Source organism: Sinohyriopsis cumingii, chromosome 11 (assembly GCF_028554795.1).
Source record: "Sinohyriopsis cumingii isolate HCF-2022 chromosome 11, ASM2855479v2, whole genome shotgun sequence".
Lineage (NCBI taxonomy): Eukaryota > Metazoa > Mollusca > Bivalvia > Unionida > Unionidae > Sinohyriopsis > Sinohyriopsis cumingii.
In genome coordinates this window covers 106,705,680-106,726,123 of record NC_142971.1, presented here as the reverse complement: position 1 = coordinate 106,726,123, position 20,444 = coordinate 106,705,680, and the positions used below count along the sequence as shown (strand labels likewise).

At 37.4% G+C, this 20,444-nt stretch overlaps 1 protein-coding gene and 1 non-coding gene across 2 annotated transcripts in view; both read left to right on the top strand.

Moving 5' to 3' along the window:
• The window catches only part of LOC149789234 (SCO-spondin-like), a 215,128-nt gene that overhangs the window by 143,158 nt on the left and 51,526 nt on the right, over positions 1-20,444 (top strand). The gene's annotated exons all lie outside the window — the stretch shown is intronic.
• On the top strand, positions 908-980 carry Trnap-cgg (transfer RNA proline (anticodon CGG)). Its single transcript has one exon. It is a non-coding gene; the product is annotated as a tRNA-Pro (tRNA).

Below are 20,444 nucleotides of genomic sequence, written 5' to 3'. Positions count from 1 at the left end.
AAACCGAATTGCAGGACACTCAGTCAACATGTAATTATTGGAATTATACTAAATTAAAATTTAAGGATAACCTGCACAATGCGTTTCCTGAAAAGATCTATAAAATACCAAATTTTAACATTGCATCTATTACTATTTTAGATAACGAAGAATTATTATAGTTCACTTGCCCGTTATATATTAAGTGACGATATAATATAACCTATACTTGATTTTTAATTTTTTTACTTCCGGTTATTCAAAAGCAGCAGTAGGGAGTAATATTTAAATTAACAAAGTCATATTTTTTTAAATGCAATACGTAAATAAATACATAGCATAAGAGAAATGAATAAATCGCTATCATCTATTGTATTGTCACACACATGATCTCTCTGATTTGCATTTGCCATGTCCCACAGTAAACATTTATAAGAAAACATACGACAAATTATTGTTAGAAAACAAGAACGGACATAATTACACGTTTTTGCTAAAACACATTTTTCAATCACTCTTTTTGTGACCCTGCAATATTACATTTTGGCCCATCTGTCCTTAAGCTTACATGCTAACAAACTTTAATAGAAATACTATGTACAATATGACAAACTCTAATCTAAATACTTTGTACAGTAAAAAATCTCTAGTGGAAATGATGTGTACAGTATAACAAACTCTAATGGAAATTTTATGCACAGAATAACAAACTCGAATAGAAATGCTCTTTCAGAGAACGTTTCTTTGCTGACACACAATAGTCTCGAGTGTCGCATCTTTATGATATTTAAATTAATTGTCTTCCGACAAGAAAGTGTGGTCGATCTTTACTACTTCAATGGTCCCTCGATTAAAATCAGCATTTGTTATTATGCAGACTACATCTTTATTTATTCTTACATGATTTTAAATTAAAAACTATGGCACCGCTCCGGTGGCCCAGTGGTTAGAGCGTCCGCCTCGGATGCGGGAGGTCCTGGGTTCGATCCCCGGCCGAGTCATACCAAAGACTTACAAAAATGGTACTAACAGCTGCCTCGCTTGGCGCTCAGCATAATGTGACTGGGTGGGACATCATGCTACATGTCTGCGGCATGATGCCCCAGTGCTAGACATCACTTTAAACAGCCACACTGCAGACATTGTTGCGATATGACTGAAAAATTGTTAAAACTAGGTTAAAATTCGAAATCACACACACGTATAAAAACGGTGGCTGCCAGAAGAATTTATAAATATAATCTTTTGCCTTCAACTAAAAATATTTGTTGAATTATGTATTAAATGTTTGCAAATGCTTCAAGACACATGATTGTGCATTTCATTATTCTGAATGACAATATATAATATTTTATAGAACTTCTTTTGTTACAAAAACTGAGTAGATGACTTAATTGATAGGAGTCATTTCTTTGAATAACAATCTGACAGTAGTCATGGAAACGTACGTGATTTCTGGTCATTTAAATGAATCGATACTTATTAACAGCATAGAACAAGGACAATAAATGTGGAATACAAAAACGTTAAATTTAAATTTATTGGACATACTCTTTCTTACAAATTTGTCTGTTTGTGAATTTTGAAGGCATTGGTTATGGATAGTGTGTTCACAGTGTTGATACGTGTATTGCTGAAATATATCTATCTTGGGATAACATTAAATGAACAAAATGATCATGTTACCGTCCATATTTTTCTCAAGTCTGCAGTTGCACATTATTTGTTTGATTTAAAGCATAGAGCGTGAATGTTAAAATGTCATATAAAGAAGATTCATTAACCATCCCTGAGAATGAGCTTTGTACTTGGATTGTGTGAATTCTAAATGCATGGTTTTGGACACTGTGTCATCGGTGTAGATGCATGCATTGTTGAAGTTAAAGCATAATATGAACAAAATAATCATGCAACAGAACATTGGTTTCTAAAATTTGAAGTTACCTATTATTGGTTAGATTTAAAGCATAAAACGCGAATATTAAATTGTAATATAAAGACGATTCTTTAACCATCCCTGAGAGTAATCTTTATAATCTTTATACCAGGTTTGTGTGAAATCTAAATGTATGGATGTGGACGCTTTCTCCACAGTGTTGATTCTTGCGTTGGTGAAGTTATATACTGGGAAAAACCGTACATGAAGGAAATAAATGGATGAATGATATTTCGATCTCTGAGGTTTGAAGTTAGACATCAATGATTTGATTTAAAGCATGCAGATATAATATACAAAATGTAATCTTCAATCAAAATAATCTTTCTTACAAGTTTGTATGAATTTCATAAGCATGGTTTGTCGACACGGTGTCCACAATAATACTTCACTCATTGTGGAGTCACCATGTATTTAGAAAGCACAATAGATACATCATGAATAATATTCACTGTAAAATCCCGTAACAACGTTCTCCGCTGAATATCCTCAGGATACATTCCTATATTTGTCTTCAATTTCGCATCCCAAATTTGGTAATTCCTAGCATGGCATACAAATAATCTCTTTGAACACGTTGTCTAAAATCTTTACATACGTTGTAAATCAAATTAGCGCACCTCATTTCATGCAACTTTCATGATATTTACTTCATTTGCTTTAGGACAAAATGAATCTTAACTACTTCAATGGTTCCTCGATTTTCAGCATTTGTGTATATTCCGATTACATCTTACATGATTTTCAGTTTGAAATTAAAACTGTTATGGCTGCCAAAGCAATTCAAATGGATTCTTTTGTCTGCTCCTAAATATATTCCTTGAAGTTATTAACTTTTTGCAAATGCATCAATTCACTAGATTGTGGATTTCACTCATCTAAAAGACAATCTACTAATTACTGATAGATCTCTGTTTGTTACAAGAACTGAGCAGATGGCTTAATATATAGGAGTTATTGTTTTGAATAACCAACTACCAGTAGAGTAGGTCGTGAATAAGTGCACGATTTCTGATCATTTCGATGACTCAATACATTAGTTCTAAAAGTGTAAATGATAGATCGTGAAAATGTAATAGACACATTGGACATACTTTTTCTTACAAGTTTGTCTATGTATGAATTCTGAAGGCATGATTTGTGGACAATGTCCACTGTGTGGATATATGCATTGTTGAAATATATTTATCTTGGGAGGCATTAAATTAGTAAAATAATCATAGAACATAGGTTGTAAATGAAACAAAGTTCTCCACATTTCATGCATCTTTCATAACATTTAATACGCATGTATTAGGACAAGAAACTGATAAAAATCTTTGCTGCTTTAATGGTTCATCGATTAGTATCCGCAATTGTTTATATGTAGACTACATTTAGGATACGATTGAAATTAAAACGGTCATGGCTGCTACAACGTTTCAGATGGATTCTTTTTGTCTTATTTTAAATATATTTACAGAAGATATTATTATCTTTTTGTGAATACATAAAGAAACGGTTGTGCGTTTCTTGAATCGGAAAGATCATTTTCTAATATTTGATAGGACTCGTTTCGTCACAAGAACTAAGCAGATGGCTTAATTTGTAGGAATTATTTTACATGAATAAAAATCAGTAGTTGTAAACAGGGTTCACAATTTCTAATCATTTGAATAACTCAATATTGTTTTCATTAAAAGTAAAGACGAATTTTTTAATTAATAAGACATACTCTTTCTTACAAATTTGCCTGTGTGAATTCTGAAAGCTTGGTTGGTGGACACTGTGTTCATCGTGTTGATACATTGTTTAGATATGTCTCGAGAAAGCACTAAATGAACCAAATAGTTATATGAACGGTTTGTGGATTTCTGTAGTCTGCAGTTTCACTGTACTGGTTTGATGTATGGTGTAGAGCAGGAATATTAAAATATAATATCATGAAGATCTATGAAATTCTTCAGGAAATAATCAAGTCTGTGTGAATTATAAAAGCATAGTTTGTGACCATAGTGTTGAGACATACACTGCTGAAAGTTATATATGACGAAAGCATTAAATGAATAAAATAGTTGTATCAACGGTATATTAATTTCTAAAGTTTGAAGTTACACAGTACTGATTGTATCTGGAGTGTACAGAAAGAATAGAAAAAAGTTAATATTCGCTCCAAATGGTGAGGACTGTGATATGGATAAACATGAAGATCTTCAGCGTGCACATGTATTTTTACTGCAATTCATTTTCAGATATTTTAAATGAGACTTTCATTTGCAGTTGATGACATGAACACTACTATACTTATTGGTGTTCAATACATTGCAGGACAAAGAATGCTGGATGACAAAAAAGGAGTTCTCTGGACAAAGGATGAAAATGCTGCAATACAGCGTAAATTTGAAACGTTTTTCAAATTTCTAAAAAGTACCAGGGAAAAAGAACTCAATACAAATAGAGACTGGGCAATAATTAAATACTCTGTTTACAACACCATACAATGACCGAGAACAAGAAACACATAATGGTAAAAACAAATCGTTACATCATATCTGATTTGCAAACTTTTTGGATAGGCTAAAATGTAATAAATAAGTATCCCTTTCACATACATAGAACATTTTTTTTTACATAAAAAAGCTTAAGATGGTTGACATTTATACAAAATTAATTTTGAACATAATACAAAGGTAAAATTTAAGGAGATAATGAGAGAAAAGAAGAAAAAGTAGAAAATAAAGGATGTGTGTGTATGTGTGTGATTTGGATTTTTAACGTAGATTTAACAAATTTTTCAGTCATATCGCCTCGATGTCTGCAGTGTGACAGTTTATAGCGATATCTAGCACTGGGGCATCATGCCGCAGACATGTTGCATGATGTCCCACCCAGTCACATTATCCTGACATCAGGCCGACCAGTTCTAACACTAACTTCTTAATGCTGAGCGCCATTTTCGTAAGTCTTTGGTATGACCCAGAAGAATATTTTGTCGCGAAACTAACGTTGTCATGAAGAATTTTCGTCTCGAAAGATCACGCTACTCCAATGGCGTGAATGAACATGCATTATAACTTACTGATCTGTCATCTGATTTATGGACACATGGTTCACAACTATTATAAATTCAGCATAATGGACACGGTGTCCAGAAATACAACTTAGTGTCCATAATGTCAAGAATTTGAAACTCAATAACTCTTTAAATTTTTTGTGGATAGAAAAATATTTGGATAAAAAAATCAGTATTAGGGTACATTTTAACCTTGTAAAGCGTGTAGTTGCAATTTCAGTGATTATTTAAGTATGTGTCCATAACCCGGTCCCAGGTCATGTGGTTCATAAGTATAAGCAATATGCGTGTGTGTGTGTGTGTGTGTGTGTCTGTGTGTGTGCGTGTTTGTAAGGGGTGTATATCTACTTTTAAGTATATTTGGAATAAAAAACGAGACATGTGTATTAATGAGTGCATCAAAGGTTGCTTTTAGTTTTAAAAATGAGCCATACTTTTACAAAGAATATGTGCATACATACACAGATAATATTCCGAAAAAGAACCAAATACAACAAATTTTGTAAAATTTAAGAAATACTTTATTCACTAGAATACAAATCGAAAATTAAAAAAACAAAACTGACAGTAATGCGAATTTAATCCCAAATAGTCATACAAGATTTATCGCAAGTCAAAATGTATAAAGTTCGTTCTGAATTCCAGTGGCATTCTAAATAAGTTCCACTATTGAATGTGTTCATGTCCCTTTGGTCTCGAATATGCTATTGTGCCAGTGGCCTGTGGCGTGGTGATATGCGAACAGTCTTTTGATGAACCATAAAGATATAACACAGAACTATTCTTGTCTGAAATCGATGTATTTCCAAGTTTATGTTCCAGTTAAATAAAATTATAGATTTAAACTTCGTATTTCCAGCTAATCAGATTTGGATAAATAATGCCATATAAATTAGAAAATGATCACAACTATAAAACTGATCAGGCCTCAGATATTAAATGCAAGACTATTTAATTTCCACAAATAACTCTAGTAAATTGTCACATTGCTCTGCTCCCTACACTCCTGACATTTCTTGCACACATCTATCTAGTTATGTTACAGTAACAGACTTGCATCATGATCAGACTCTACATTCTCTTTTGAACACTGCTATATGCATACCACAATACCACTTAATGCAGGTTTTCCAGCACACCTCTTTACACTGCTCCACATTCACAAAATAATAATAATAATAATAATAATAATAATAATAATAATGCTTTATTGATAGAGGGTGACTCATTAGTCAAGGACTATTCTCTATTGAGGTCCTCTTAAGGAGAGTATAACAATGCACATTATATGAAGATAGCAATAATTAGTGTTTATTTTAACATGTTTAGTATTAATATACTAAATTCCATTATCTATTAGAAACACATACATGCTCATGATATCTCTTCTTAAATACTCTAATATTTTCAGCAGATTTTACATGTAGTGGAAGCTTATTCCACAGAACTGTACCAGAGTATTGAAAACTCTTTTTAAATTGCTCTCTTCTTGGTTTTGGTATTATAAGGTTTCCATGTGATATTGATCTCAACTGGTATTGTGTTGAAAAAGGCTTGAATAAGTCCTGAAGATACTCTGGTGCAGTTCCATGTAGACATTAATATAAAAGTACTGCCTTGTGAAAATCTATCCTGTCATATAGTGTGAACCATTTGAGTTCTGTAAATAATGCTTTTGAGGGATGATCAACAGATGCATCTAAAATTACACGTGCTGCTCGTTTCTGAAGTTTATAAATCCTGTCAAGCTCAGATTTAGTACAGTTTCCCATACATTAGAACAATAATCCATTGTTGGAAGAATATATGACTTGTAGCATAGACTGCGAGTTTCCATAGGTAAATATTTCTTGATTCTGCTGAGAAGGACAATTTTGGATGACAGTGTTTTATAAAGCTTATCAATATGGTCATTCCATAATAAATTATTATCTACAGACACACCTATAAGCCTTTCATGTTTGACATTTTCTAATGGATGATTATTTATTGCCAGAGATAGTTTTGGGTTCCCTGACTTGTGTAGCTTTTGTGATGTCCCCAAAATCATACATTTTGTTTTACCTTCATTAATTACCATCCTATTTTGTTGTGCCCAGTTTTGGACTCTAATAAGGTCTGAGTTTAATCTCATCTGGATAACTTCAGTATCAGAACTAGATGTATACAAGGTTGCATCATCTGCAAACAAATCTGTGTTTGTGGATTCATTATTTAATGGTAGATCATTGATATAGATAAGGAAGAGGAGAGGGCCCAAAAACTGAGCCTTGAGGGACTCCTGAATGAATAGTGCGAGTTTGAGAGCTAATATTGCCAATGCTTACTTGTTGAGACCTTTGGTTTAGGTATGATCTAAACCAGTTTAAAGAAGGATTGTCAAACCTGTAACAGTTCAACTTTTGCAGCAGAATTTCATGATCAACAAGATCAAAGGCTTTCTTGAAGTCAAGGAAAACAATCCCAGTCGTATGTCCATTATCCATTTCCTTCAGCCAAAGATCAATTAAATTGGTAAGTTCTGTTTGGCACGAGTGGTACTTTCTAGATCCTGATTGCGCTTTATGAAATAGAGAGTATGTTTCGAAAAATTTATAGACCTGAATGGCTACATGTTTTTCAAATAGTTTTGACAATACAGGTAGAATTGATACTGGTCTCTAATTTCCTGGAGCCTCCTTTTCTCCTTTCTTAAAGATAGCTGTAACTTTTGCACATTTCAGTGTTTCTGGAAAATTACCACTCATTATACTTAAAATTATGATATGCGTTAGTGACTTTGTTATTACTGGTGCAGCAATTTTAAAAATTCGTGGACCAATACCATCCAATCCAGAGGATTTATTAATATTAACCTTAATTAGCATATCAAAAACATCCACTTCACTAACATTAGCTATTGAAAAATAATTATCATCAGGAATTTTAGCTGTAATAAATACAAGCTAGCAACTTGAATAGTCTATTTTCTAGAGTTCTGGTTAGCCCTGAGAAAGGCTGTTTTTTTCTAGCTCCAAATGCACTTGGTTAATGGTGACATCTCCCAGGCCTGGCACCACAGACACGTTGCCGGCTCCAGTCGTGCTCCAAATTTAAAGTTGTGGCTGGTAGCACTGGGGGGTGGGGGTGGGGGTGACTGGCTTTACTCTCCCAGTCTTCACTTTCAGGGATAGTGAAGACTTGCCTCTGTTTTCTTGTATTCCACACTCGTTGATGCTGTGGCCTCCTTATCTTCTGTGCCGCAACTGTACTGGTACTGGCTGTGGTGCTGGTAGAGGCTACGGTACTGGTAGTGGCCGTGGTGCTGGTACTGGTTGTGGTACTGGTACTGGCCGTGGAGGTGTCCTCATCTCAGGCTTGACCTCACACAGAGACCTTAGCATGAGATGAGGCAGGATTAATTCTTCCTTTTCTTCTTCTTTTTCATCTTCTCCTCCTCTTATTCTATTCTGTCTTACTCCTGGATCACGACCATAGCCACTTTGTGAAGTAGGCGCCAAACATACTCCAGGCACATTTGGAGTTACAACAAGTTGAAAAATCTGTTACTCATTTTTTCGCAGCTGACAGGTCCACGATGGGTAGCCAGACCGACGTACGCTATACTTTATATGTTAAAGCGCTAACGTGAAGGAATACGTCCCCCTTACACCAAAACTGTCAATACCCATATCATCACTAAAACACATGGAACGTGCAGACCTAAAGAAACACTCACGTTGATTTCCTCGCTGAAACCTCTTCTATCAGGTTTTCGGTCACTTTCAACATCGTGACATTCTCTATCTCATCCGGCTTCGGTATCAGGCTTTGCCTGACAGGATGTAAATTCACATAGGCCTCGTTCAGCTTGTCTAGTTTTGAATGGAGTTTCATAAGCTGACGAGTCAGCAATGGATGGTCAGACTGGAGACTGTCGCGCTTTATATGGCTCAAGCGCGGAAGCGATACAAAACATCCCTACGATTTTTGTTGGGTCGGAACGCTATGATAACTGATCTGTATGGTGAGGGATAGAGGGAAGTCAAATAGCATTTATTATGATGAAATGTTCTGAAAACAAACGACAGACACATTTATTATTCAAAACACAATATTTTTTTATTGAACTAACAAAAACCAACAATTAACAATAAAGTAAACAAATTATTTTCGACAAGGTAGACAATGTTGTGAAGTGAAGTTAGATTTCCACAAATGGAAGTCATTGGGCCATTTATGTACACTACGGTTCCTAGTGGAAGACAAAAGATACTCATACTGGTCACAAAACCATCGATCTACTTTGTCATCGTTTCTAGAAGAGTGACGATCAAAATAAGTTACTAAATGTTTTAAGGGATATCCAGGACTGCGTTGATGAAGAAATACACACAATATTGTCCACACACCATGGAATATGTGCCTTGTCATTTCATATTATTGAATCGTGTTGTTTGGACATTTCTTCTCATAAAAGAATCAAAATATTCAACACAGCCATCACGGGGAAAGTAGACTGCTACCCAGTGAGTTCCTGGGAGATGACTGTAGAAGGACTAGGAGTTGATGACATAAGCTTAATGATCTTGAGGGTTGCGATGAGGCAGATCATCTTTAGCACACACGACAGGATTCCAAGAAGCAGTGTACTAACTGTTGTTCAAAAGGTAATACAGTTCCCAGGTATCAATTTTTTGTTTTGTTGGGTTGTTATTGTTGTTTTCTATTTCACAGGAAGTGATAAATCATCAATTCAATCCTGACATTTTGCTTGAAAATGTCTGACTAGTAACTGTTTCTTTGCTTCATCTCTGCACTCTGAGACTAGAGAACTTCGATGTGATGGATCTCTATCGCAATGAATAGAGGAGATAAATGATCATGCAAGTCTTTATTTTACTGGTGCAACATGGCTTTTTTCCGAGATGAGACCCCTACCGTCCTCCAGATACTCGTCCAATTTTTCTTCTTGACTCATCATCCTACATTTATCGTGTTGAATTTGACTCGGAAGATCACTGTGAAGGGACAAATTTCTGGCGATCTATGAAGAACACATTAGCTGAGACCAGAGAACAATTAATTAGATTTATGGGGACAGGCGCGTATCAAATCGCCATACTGCTCGGTAATGTCTTTTCGAGGAGAGAATTCCATTCTCAATTAAGCATTATTTAGCCAACGGAAGACTGGTGGAGAAAAAAGCTAACTTCATTTCCATAATGTAAATGTCAAAATTGAAAGATCGCAGAAAAACTGTTACCCAAACTACAAGGTCAAGTTGACCACGACTTTGGCGCCTCTGGAAAAAGGCGGCAGATATATTTGATTCTGATTGGTTACGCTAACTAAGGGGCGTGTTTTCTACACTAAATTTCCTAGTTTTAATATCGCCACATCGAAAATTTTAATCAGTCTAAGCTTTTCTGCAAGAGAATACAGGTCTAGAAGACACAGAGAGTAATTTGGAGAAATTGTCTCGTAAGACTGTTGTCGAGGAAAACCGAGGAACAAATTTGGTGGTAGAAGCGAGGAACTCTGAAAGCTCAAAGGTATTTCTGACAATTCCATTAATTTGTTAATGCCATATATAAAGCTTTGTAGAGTTTATTTACTTATGTTTGCATGAATCTATTTGCTACATTCATATATCAATTTGCTTTATGAAGTATATCTGTGTTGAGTTTATGCATAGGAAGTCGTACATTAATCTTTAGATAAGTTTGACGAATTGTTTAAATTTGTCGTCTTGTTTGAATAAGAATTAGGTTCTAAGAATTTCGTGCATTACATTAGTTAATATGAGTTATGAGAATCCGTGTGAATACACCGAATTTGTATTTCACGTCTGATTTAAGGTTAAGTGTGTATTCGCCGAACATGACATAGTAAGTCATTTAATGTATTTCATTTATTCACTTGTCTAAATTGAGGCTGGCTCGGAACCGGTATGCCTCGTGTGGTGTTAATGTGTGGTGTTAATACATGATTAATTAGCCATGAAACTAACTAGGGTCATTATATGAAATGTGGAGCCGACTGATAACCTTAGCATCTGTTTAGCACCGATAGTAAAATCTGATAACGAGAGCTATAATGAAATCCCCTGTATCATAAACAACATAAAATTTAGGTTGTCTCTATTTATATTTTTAAAAGGGAGAACATAGCTCCTGCGTCGTATTATTCCTGCGAAGTATTATCTCTGAGACGTATTATCGCTGAGATGTATTTAGAGACGTATCCTGCGACGTATTAATTCTGAGACGTATCCAGTGACGTATCTGTGAATCTACGTGCTACGCATAGAGTTGAGGACCGAAAGAGGCAAAACAGAGGGAGGTCGAAGGAACAGTTACAGTGGAAGTGGAGTGAACGGAGAAGCAGTTTATGCAATTGTACAAGGCATTAACTTCGATTGTTCACTCGATCCTATGATGAACTAAATCTATCAGGAAAACAGATGAGCTACTTTATATAAATATATTTTTGTTCTTTGTAATTCGGTGAAAGTGCTATTTCTAGAAGCAGAGTATATTCCTGATGTAATGAATTCTCACAATTGTTTTATGTAATTGATTATTTTGTTGTTTACGTGTACGGGGGCTCGTGTTGGTCTGTTCTATATCTCTGCTCAGATCTCTACCGGGCAATAACATCGAGAGTGGTGAACCTCTAGATAACGAGAACCAAATTAAGCGGAGACCTTGAAACAAGGTACAATCCGCCAACCCACAAACCTCTTTCAAGAAGAGGGGACGTTGTGTAAAGCTTCTACAAAAGTGGACCCATGTTTACGCTTACAACTGGGGTCCTCGTCCGGGGAATCAAAATATTTTCATTCGAGTTAAAGAGTGAGCAAATAAAGAACAGAATCAGTATCTAAATAGTGGTAATTTATTTATTACTATAAGACATAGGTATCAGAGTGAATCTAATAATTGTCTGCTTATTTGTTTATATTATGCATGCGGATTTCTTGTCATTTCTTGTCATATTCTGATGAAAATATTGTAAGAATTGAGGCACATACCTTTGCTGTCAAGTCGATTTCTAAATGTGTGGAATAAAGGGAAAATTTACATTGGTATTCTCTTGGGAGAAGAGATATTTAGGCAAACCCGGAGTAATAAATTACGCCTTGTTAGTGAGTAAGCGTTGCACTAATTTGGGGAGACATTCCAGCTGTGTACTGTCCGTTTATTTATTAATTGACTGGTACATGGATGGTCTGGTTTAATTGAGTCTGGCCACACCGGGGATAGGACAAATACGTAAGGAGCTATATTCAGATAGGGCAGTAAAACCTGAGTGTATGTAAAGGACTTATTTCTTGTGTCACATTACAAGTAGACCAGGATGGCGACATACAGACAATTAGTTAGAGAATGTAAGTCAATATATAAGGAAGAATTAGGGTCTAAAGGAATCCAATTAGCTGAACTTGGTGAGCATAGTGTCAGAGAACAAAAAGCACAATTAGCCGCTGCCAAAGCAGCTGAGCGAGAGCCAGATTGCAGGCCGAGGAAAAGGACCGAGAGAAAGACAGACAAGCAGCTGAGCATGAACGAGAGCTCGAACTAGCCATATTGCAGACCAAAGAGAAATCTAGATTAGGCGAATATATGTTAGCTATGGAGAGACTGAGAATCGAAGCAGAGTTCAGGAGGGGTGAAGACCTAAACGAACGTTCAGGACCAACAAGTAGTCGATCTGAAGACAGACAACCAATAGACCCATGTTCAATGACAAGGACGAAATCGTTGACAACTTGTTGACGCAGTTCGAAAGGTTGACACAGGTTGATCAGGTTGATCAGCTACCCAAAGACCAGTGGGCAATCACTGTTTCAGCATTCTTACATGGAGCCGCGAAAGACGTCTACCATAATAGAAAACCGAATGAGATAGACGACTACGATTCTCTGAAGAAAGCGCTACTACAGAACTATGATCTGTCGGCAGAAACCTTTCGGAAACTCTTTAGAGAATCGTCGAAAGAGCTACAAAAACGCACACGTAATTCCATAGTCGGGTAAGCGTAATTGTTTTTAAATGGATGAAAATATCTGGTACCGCGCTAACGTATGAGATCATACGTGAGGAAAGTTTGAAAGAGCACGTCTTAAGTAAGTACAGTAAAGACTTAACAGTGTTCTTAGCGTAGCGTGAGTTCTCAACCTTGGATGATATAAGCTTGATGGCCGAGCGCTATGAGAGCGCGCACTCGCGTCCAACCACCTCGGGTGCCAGGGACCGGAAATCTCAGCCGAGAACATTTCCGTCGGTCGGGGAAGACTCAGGGGGCAGAGAACTATACCACGTTTAGTAAAGGCGAGCAGGTGTGTCAAGGATGCAACAGGCCAGGTCATGTTGTTGAGGATTGTAGGAAGTATCCTCCGACAACGATTAATTCGGTAACTCCGAATACTGTTAAGAAACGGAAAACAGTGGAGTTGACTAATACAGCGGTAGCTACGGTTAACGATGAGAGGGCAACCGTACTGTATGATACAGGCTGCAGATATTCGGCCTTGGTGGAGGGTAGGTATGTCAAGCCTGGGGATTATACAGGCGAGACGGTTGAGGTCCAGTTTTCTAACCGAACGAAGGATTTGCTTCCGGACGTTAGCATAGATCTTGAATCTCCGTATGTAAAGGGACGAATTGAAGCAGCGTGTTTGTCGGGACGGTCTCATGATAACATATTAGGGTGTAGGGAAGCGGAGTCGTTATTCAGAGACTACTCAAGCGTCTTGACAGAACGACCTGGCAAGACGGATTTGGAGGAGTTCACCCTGAAATCGCTGGATGAGAAACCAGTGAAGTTGAAACCATACCCGCTACCCTATGCGAAATTAGACACTGTCCGAAATGAAATTCAAGTTATGATGTACTTGGGAGTTATAGAACCAACTGAGTCGGCGTATATCTCTCCTGTTGTGTTGGTACAGAAGAAAGACGGTACACACCGATTTTGCGTCGATTACAGGAAGTTGAACAGGATCACGGAATTCCAAGTAGAACTTTTACCTGACCCTGAGTCCATATTTGCCGGGGTGATCAATGCGAAGAATTAATCGAAAATTGATCTGTCCAAGGGATACTGGCAAATACCAGTTCGAAGTGAAAACAGAGCAAAGCTTGCATTGGCAACTCCAGATGGGACCTACCAATGGTAAGTCATGCCATTCGAGGTCCAGAATGTGCCGAGTGTCTTCACACGAAAATTACTTGAATCATTAAGCGGGACCGGAGTTTTAAACTTCATGGACGATTTATTCTTAGCGACAGCCACTTGGGACGATAATATCATTCTGCTGAAAAACGTTTTAGAGTGTCTTCGACAAACGGGACTGACCGCACGACGATCTAAGTGCCACATAGGGCTCAGAAAACTAACCTACCTAGGTCATACCCTCAGCGAAGACACATTAACCCCACATAGTTCAAAGGTCGACCAACTTAAGGACGTTGTACAACCGACCACTAAGACGGACGTTCGATCTTTCTTGGGACTGGAAGGGTATTATCGTTGATATGTTGCTAACTTCAGCGCTATTGCGAGCGCATTGACTGACATAACTCGGGGAAAAAGCTCCGACGAAAGTTATACGGACAGGCGCATGTGAACGAGCATTTCAGACGTTAATGGACAGACTGACGTCAGACGCAGGAGTGAAATTACCTGATGTGACACGAGATTTGTTCTACGTACTGACGCTTTTGATAGAGGTTATGGGGCTGTGCTATTACTAGAGCATGAAAGAAGCTTATTCCCATTTGCTTACAGTAGTAGGAAATTGTCAACTGCAGAACGCATTATTCAGTCTCTGAGAAATAATTCTTGGCAGTTATCTTTGGGATATCTAAATTCCAACGTTACTTGTATGGACGAAATTTTTTTCTGGAAACTGGCCACCGGCCACTGGCCTATTTTGCTCAAGCTAAGTTGACAAATGGACGATTAATGAGATGGTCATTATCTCTACAGCAGTACCAAGTCCAGGTACGGTATATTAAGGGAAACGAGAATGTAGGGGCTGACTGCTTAAGTAGACTAGGGACGTCTGCGGTGAAGGGTTCACCCGAGGATTTGTAACTGAATCAGATTAGATCTACAAAAAATTGGAGAGCAAAATCTCCAATTTTACTCTTCAAGGAGGGACCTATATAAAAAGGCAAATTTCTGGCGATCTATGAAGAACACATTAGCTGAGACCAGAGACAATTAATTAGATTTATGGGGACAGGCGCGTATCAAATCGCCATACTGCCATGATCGGTAATAACTTTTCGAGGGGAGAATTTCATTCTTAGTTAAGCATTCTTTTATTTAGCCAACAGAAGACTGGTGGAGACAAAAACTAAATTCGATTGCTTAGTGTAAATGTCAAAATTGAAAGATCGCAGAAACACTGTTACTCAAAGTACAAGGTCAAGTTGACCACGACTTTGGCGCCTCTGGAAAAAAGGTGGCAGATATGTTTGATTCTGATTGGTTACGCTAAATAAGGGGCGTGTTTTCCATACTAAATTAATATTAATCAGTCTAAGGTTTTCTGCAAGAGAAAACAAGTGTAGAAGACGTCGAGAGTAATTTGGGAGAAATTCTCTCGTAAGACTGTTGTCGATGAAAACCGAAGAACAAATTTGACTGTAGAAGCGAGGAACACTGAAAGCTCTAAGGTATTTGTGACAATTCCAGGGTTGACAAAAGTGGGCTGACAAGCAGGGCAATGCTCTCTTGGTTGTCCTTCGTCAAGACATAATGTATAGGCCAAACATCCCTCACATTTCGATCCACTATGCTTGTGCTGCTCTCGATTGTTATAGCCATAGTCACATTCATCACAGTAACAACTGTATCCAAAGAATCCGCTGTTACTGGTAATGACATCAAAATGTTCATCGCGATTAAAGACGTGAATGTATTTTCCCTCTTTAAAATGTTTGCCTCGAAAGAACAGAGGTCCGCGCACTTCTTCAGGAATGCTACAGGGTGTGTCTTAGGATATCCCCGCTTTCTGTAACAGGAGTTCTGCTTCTCTTCATTGTTCCGGTTGTTGAATAGTTTTCCAGGCTTTTTTTTTCTACCGTATTGTTCTTGTTGGCATACGTTTGTCCTACCACGATGGCACTGGCTAAACATATCTAGTCTTGAGTTTGTTAATTTGAACGATGCTACGTTCGATGCTACGAAAGTCATCCAACAGTATCACTTTTCTGCGGAAGTGAAACGTGGGTCATGAACAGTGTCGCTTTTCCGGAGGTGATGTGAAACTTGTCGTTGAATTTTTGCACGTGTTGAATCTTGTCGAAGACTTTGGAAGGTGTAAATTCTACCGTACTGCTAAACTCAATCCAAACGGGTGACTTCAAGCGGTCGTGATGAATGAAAAGTCTCAAGTGATCGTCTTCTTTGGCTTGACATTGTCATTTAATTATGGTTAACAAAAAAGCCCACACCTCGGTGATGAACCCCTCTGCTTTCTTCAGCGGTACGTCGAACTTGAAATCTTTAAACTTCATCGTGTACGTATAGGCTGTGGTTCTAAATTTTCTAGAGGAGCGCTTTTCATACTCTCGAATGTGTAGTACGTTCAGAGTGTAGTAGTGGTTGTGGTCAACATTTATTTGGTGTAGACTCTCTGGGTCTGGATTCCGGCTCACGCCAAGGCATCTTCAAAATCGCTGTAATGAATATGAGCCAAGACATTAGCTACTGTGCGAGGCGACAGGTCACGTTTCTGCCTCCTACTTTCTTCTCCTTTCTCTACCAAAGGATGCAATCGTTTCATCTTGACTGCAAAAAGACAACTGACTTTATTTTAAACACTATGTGTCCGTATATCTATGTCAGACCATTGTCTTTTCTATATAAAGGGTCAGTGTCTTCAGTTACATTTTTCATTTCACTCTCACGCCTACCAGAATGATGGAAGAACCAACACAGATCGAACTTCTGATCGAGTTTTGCGAGGTGTCATACGAAAGTTTTCTTCACAGAAGCCGACAGACTACTCCCCCTCTTTTCAAGATAACAGGCAAGATACTTGCTATATCTGGCAGAAGATTGGGCATTGGGCTACATAATGTCCAGACCATGAAAAAAGCAAAACAGGTGTCAAAAGAGACAAAGGTCAAGATATCTGTAATAATTGTAAATAGAGGGACATTGGTATGGAGACTGTCTGAAGAAAGAACAGGAGCAAGAGGGAGAGAGGGGTTCCGAAAAGGAAGAAGAAGAGGTACCCTCCCAAAAGGAAAAACCCATACACGTCCAGAAAGAAACAAAAGAGAAGAAAAGAAAACGAGGAGAAAGTGAGGAAGAAGAGGAAAACCTGTGAAAGTGAATACATTCAAACAACAGAGAGAGAGAGAGAGAGAGAGAGAAAGAGAGAGAGAGAGAGAAAGAGTAAACAAAGACACGGAGGAAGTCTATGAACGTTTTAAGTGCTGTGTTGTTAATTGGATTGTAAAATTTGTCCCAGAATAGACCAGAAAGTTAATGTAAGTGTCTCTTGGCTTTGCTGTTTTAGAATAAGGACCTACGCTAACATGCACACACATACGTTCATCATGGGGCAACAAAAGGCATTTTGAGATTTAATTGAATTTGGAAATGTGAATACTATCTCTTTTCGAGACAAGTGGGTGGCCCTGAAAAGGACCGTTGTGTGTTTTGTTTCTTCTTAAATAAAACAAATTAAGGACGGGGAAACAATGAACTGCCCTAAGCCTTTGCCACAGACAAGGCCTACTTTTGTACTTGCTTCTTTTAATGCTTTGGTAGAAATCACTAGGACTGGTGTCTCAGGCGTAGTAACAGGGTTGGGCTGTTTGGCTCGGGAAGGTCTGTTTCTCTCGGGTGGTAATAAAAATGTCTCATACATTTGTTTCATACTCCTTAACTCTGCCAAAATGTCTAAGAACACCATCACTGTTTGACTTTCACTGTCCTCCTTTCCTAGACCTTGTTTTTTCTCTGCTGCTTCTTCTTCCTGTGAATTCCTTCTTCTTACCTCTTGTTGTTGCTGTTGCTGTTGAAGGAGAAAAGCTTCTTCTGCTTCTTTCTTCTGCTGTACAAATTTCTCAGATTCTTCATCCTGTCTCTGTTGAAAATCCTCCACGTGTGATAAGGAAGGAGAAGGTGGCAAAGGTGCTGGTACCGGAACAAATGCTCGCGAAAAAGAGAAAATCCACTATGTCTTAATTAAAATCGGTCTCTTCTGGAAGTGGGGCCGTGTTTACTTTGGTAGCCGCTGCTATGCCATCGTCTTTTCTTCTTCTCTACGGCAGGTGCAAAAAGCGATGACATAGCCATATTCATCGTCTTCTTAGTTTCCGTCATGTTTGAAAAGTCTGTCGCATTGATTCCCTGCGCATAGACGCTAGCACATCTATATAAGGAATGTGACGTCACAGGAAGCTCTCTTCGGAGAGACAAGGCTGTCTGAAGAGAGTCCCCATCTCCGGTCCAGAAGTCAGAAGAAGTTTGAGGAAGAAAAGAAGACATATGCGATGCCTCTATGTTAACGTAGTGACGTTATCATAAAAACCAAAAAGCCCTTTTCAGGGCCACTCATATGTCTCGAAAATATTTGCTCCCTTACCTAAACTGTTTTCTAGTCAATTTTATATTTGATCTTAGCATTTAGTCTCTTGTCTAAAATTTGTTTAAGTCGATGTTGTATTTTACGTGTGATAGAGTGATGTTCATCAATCTATGTATGGGTTTTATTTGTATATGTCTCTACTTTTATTTGTCTCTACCTAGAGTAGCGCGTATTCAGGTCATACCCTTGCAACACTGTGCCAATGTCCAGTACCGTGACGACGCCCACACCTGTTTCATTCCTATTCTCATTATACAAAATTCAACCTATCTTCAATTTTTCCTTGATGGTATAGTTGCACGAGGTCAGTTCTGACACTATAATCTCGGGACACCTTTTGGACTGGATTTCCCATTGACGCTATAAATTTTGACGCCATAGTGCCGGGACACCTTTTTGAATGGATTTCCCATTGACGTTATGTCGCCCTCTATCACTACTAACGTGAAACGATACATCACAGTTGATTATCAAATACCAAGGTGATTTAGTATAACGATGTAAAATTATACATCACATCTGATTATCAAGGTGAAAAGGTATAACGATGTAAACTAATACATCCCAGTTCATTATAATACCAAGGTTTCTGGATAGAATGATGAAAAATGATACATCCCAGTTCATTATTCATAACTACGCTGTCTATGTAGAACGATGTAAAATGAAACGCACTTTCTGAGATAAACAAATTTCGCCAACGTATTTCGGTGGATTACGAGATCTGTTTCAGCGGGCTTGGACCTCTCATTATAGTTATATTTGCCAAAATTGTCCAAATGGAAGAATGATTGTGATAGAACTACTGCGGCATTTGTTTTTCCCGTATTAAAAGGTGATCAATGTGTAATCTTTAAATTGCGGCGAGATATTGACCACTGATCTTGAAAGGTACCATGATATTAGTCTCGTTGTGAAGAATTAGTTTGACACTGTGTTTAACAGCGAATGTAACAACCAAGCATATGATATGTACGATTCATTGTTGGCTGATCTCTTGTCAGATAAGTAACTTATACCATTCGATCATGCAGATATTATCATGTATGTCTCTGTTTAATGTTTGTACTTTCTTGCAGCAACAATATTGTAATTTTCAGCAGCTACAGTACTGGAGCTACTGCTACTGAAATATACTCTTAGTAGAGGAATAAATGACAACAATTCATGGTACATTGTCCCTTTATATAAACATTTAGTTCGGAAGGAGTATATCTATATATAACGAAACGAACATCACTAGGACTTTTCTATCCTATAACCAATATATTATTAGTATTAGTCTTAATATTCTTTTTAATATGTATACAAAAATAACAAACAGATGAATCTCAACAATTTTACATTTTTATTTTTCAAGTCATCTTTTTCTTATGCTGATGTTCTGAAGCATTGCCGAGTCTAGAATACACGTGTATGTGTAGATGTAAATAATTGAAATTGCTGTTCATGTTGGTCTCACTAGTTATACTTCTATATGTAAAAAGATACATACGCTATTGTTTACCTTACCAATTTTGACTGTCCATCTCATTGTTCCAAAGTTTTGAGACTGTTTATAATATCAGAAAATGAGTTTGTTTCTCTGTAAAAACTACATGCATACATACATACGAACGTACGTACATATATACATACATTTTCTTTTGAATCTTTAAGCCGTAAAGAATATTACCATACTTCTTTTGCGAACATAAATTTGTTCTTTTTTCTAATTTCAGTCTAAATCGTTCTTTGTATGGATGAAAATATACTGTTTGAATTGTATACGTCTAATTATTATGCTGCATAACACATATCAAGAACATGCTACATGAAAAACGCATTTTAACCAGAAACTTGTCCTTATCTGGGTATGAAGTTTTAAACAGAATGAT